We start from the raw sequence: 2712 nt of genomic DNA, 5'->3' as shown, positions 1-2712 counted from the left end.
TGCCACAACAGTGCACATGGGTGGGATGAGAATGCCCTCGACTGCACAGAGACCCCGTCTGAGCCCCAGGGTGTTGAGTGGTAGGTCCCCTGGAGGCTGGCTGTGTGGTGCTGGGGCAGGTGTGGGGCTCAGGCTGGGGGCGGGGGCAGGGAGCAAGAGGGCCCGCCTGCTCTTTCCTCTCCCTCCCTGGCCCAGCCCCCCTTGTCTGTCCGGCTGTCTTGCGGCTCCTGTGTTGCTGCCTTAATGTCTTATCTTCTGTCTCTTTCCCACGGCTCCCTGCACCTGCTCCCCTGGACCTCTGGGTCCCACTGTCTGTCTGTGTGTCTGTCTGGCAGGCTGGCAGCCTCTGTTCTTTCGCTATAGCTGCCAAGGGGCTCCGGTGTCTCACAGCACATCTCCAGCTCCCTGGCTCTGCGAATAGCCTTCTGGGCCTTTGCAGGGGGACGGGCAGGAGCTGTTCACGCACGATGGGAAGGCGCGTCCCCGCCAGGCTCAGCGCTCATGGGGCCGGGCGCACTTGCCCCCCCCCCCGGCGCCCAGGACCCCGGCGGACCTGGCAGGTTGGCGTCCCCAGTGCTGAGGAAGCCCAGCGGGCCAACGCGGTAGTTGAAGGTGACCACAATGACGTTGCCCCGCGTGGCGATCTCCTCCCCGTCGTATAGGTAGTTGCTGAGAAAGTTGGCCCCATGGCCGGCCCCCATGAGGAAGGCGCCCCCATAGATCCAGATCATGACGGGCAGGTTCCGGGACACTAAGGCAGAGCGGAGCAGGCCCAGTGACCCCAGATGCCCGTGCCCCCGCCCCCCTGCCCCCTGCGCTGATTTCAGGGAAATTCGGCTCTGGAGCCCCCCAGGCACAAGGGGCAGGGCCTGGGCCTCTGGCTGCTTGGGGATCTCCCGCAGAGTGTGGGGGGCGCGAACCTACCATCCTTCTTGCCCTGAGGGACCCAGATGTTGAGGTAGAGGCAGTCCTCCTCCCCGTAGGTGCTGTCCTGGGTGATGGTGGCCTGCAGGCACCGCTTCTTGAAGTCCTTGGCCTTCAGGGTTCCTGTGGGCGGCCGACGGGCCCGGTGTGAGGGTGGCGGGCGCCCCACAGCACCCCCAGGCACAGGGCCTCACCAGCACCTGCCCGGTCCCACCTTGCCAGCCGGGGTGCCGCTGAGGGTTCTCCAGGGCCTTAGGGGGGGCGGCGAAGGGGATGCCCTTGAAGATGTCGACATAGTCGCCGAAGAGGCCGAGCTTCTTGTTGACGCCTTCCACGAAGCCCCCTTCCGTGTACACCGCGCCCAGCTGGGGGTGGAGGCCGGGGCTCAGGCGGGCTCAGGCAGGTCTCCCGAAGAGGGCGGGGGCAACCTGAGCAGGCCCCAGGGTGCCCAGAGGCTCCGCAGAGACGGCTTCAAGGAGGGGCCAGTCTGCACCTGAGCCCTGCCACTTGCCCACGTTGCTAGAGGAACAGCTTAGCACCTTGGTCCTGGCCCCTGAGGGGGTCCTGCTCCCTGAATCTTGGAGGAAGCGGGGTTGACCACTGTGGTCCCACTTCGGGGAACCTTCCGAGTACGCCCGGAGAAATGGGGTAGAGGTTTGGATCTCGGCTGTGGCCACCTAGCTGTGACCGTGAGGCCGTTTCCCCATCTATAAGATGGGCAGCAGGAATGCCTCCCTCACAGCCTGTTGGCTCCCCTGGTGACCCCCCCTCCCCCAGTGTCCAGCTGGCCTGGAGTTGGTGGCCTGGTGCCAAGTCCTCACAGCCCTTGTACTCACTGCTGGAGAGAGCCCCGCCCCCCGAGCCGTCAGAACCACTGCTGTGTATCCAGCCCTGGCACTCAGCTGGCCCCACGAGGCCAATGCGGCCAACCTCCACTAGGGTCCTGGGGGCTGGTGCTCATCTACCCATTGTCCCAGAAGGGAACTGAAGCTTTCCTGCTTGAAGTCACCCTGTGGGAAACAGCCATCTGACCGCAGAGTCAGGCTCTCGTCCCCTCCTAGGGCCACCTCCCCATCCGTCTGGTCCCGTGGCCGGTGTCTGCTTCCTGGCTCTCACCTGTGCTAGGCTCCAGGGCCCAAGGGCAGCCCTGCACCCCCAGGCCCGGCTGGAGTCCCAGCACCCTGTAAGGTCTGGGCTAACAGGGGAGTGGGGAGGCTGGAACCGGAGAGGAGGCCAGAGCAACTCCTGCCGGGTGCCTCAGGGGTTGGGCCAGGGCAGGTGCAGGTCTGCTCCCCCACCCCCACCCCATCTCTCAGGATGAACAGCCTTGTTTCAGGCCTCCAGGCAGCTCTTCTGACAGGCTTCCCGGCTGCTGGGTTGGGACAGCAGGCCCGGTCAGTGCCTGGGGACTGGGAAGTCACCTCTCAGAACGGAGACTGGCCTAAGGGCCCTGGGGGAGGGGGGCACCGGCTGCTGGAACAGCAGGAATTAATTCCGGTCCTCTCTGCCCTCAGAGAAGCCCCCCGAAGAGAGTGACCTTTTGGGGGCAGCAGGGGCCCAACGCTAGCACCTGAACCTCCAGGGCCAAGGGGCAGGTTCCAGGGCAGCTGGGACTGAGGTGGCAGGAGGAGGGTGGACACCGTGGGGGCTGCGTGTCTGTGGGGTTTCAGTGCCGAAGGCCCTTTCCCTCCTTGTTCCTCATACTGTGGTCGATAGCATACACGAGCCAGGAGGCCTCCTGACTCCCTAGCAAGCAGGTGGGGACCTCCCTTTTGGGAGATGGAGGTT

At 65.4% G+C, this 2712-nt stretch overlaps 1 protein-coding gene across 1 annotated transcript in view; it reads right to left on the bottom strand.

The window, feature by feature from the left end:
* CEL (carboxyl ester lipase) overlaps positions 1–2712 on the bottom strand; it is a 13958-nt gene that overhangs the window by 6477 nt on the left and 4769 nt on the right. The window lies entirely within an intron of this gene.

This window comes from Ursus maritimus, unplaced genomic scaffold (assembly GCF_017311325.1).
Source record: "Ursus maritimus isolate PB19 unplaced genomic scaffold, ASM1731132v1 scaffold_17, whole genome shotgun sequence".
In the NCBI taxonomy this organism is placed as follows: domain Eukaryota; kingdom Metazoa; phylum Chordata; class Mammalia; order Carnivora; family Ursidae; genus Ursus; species Ursus maritimus.
The sequence above is the reverse complement of the archived record's forward strand: the minus strand, read 5'-3'. Positions and strand labels throughout refer to the sequence as shown.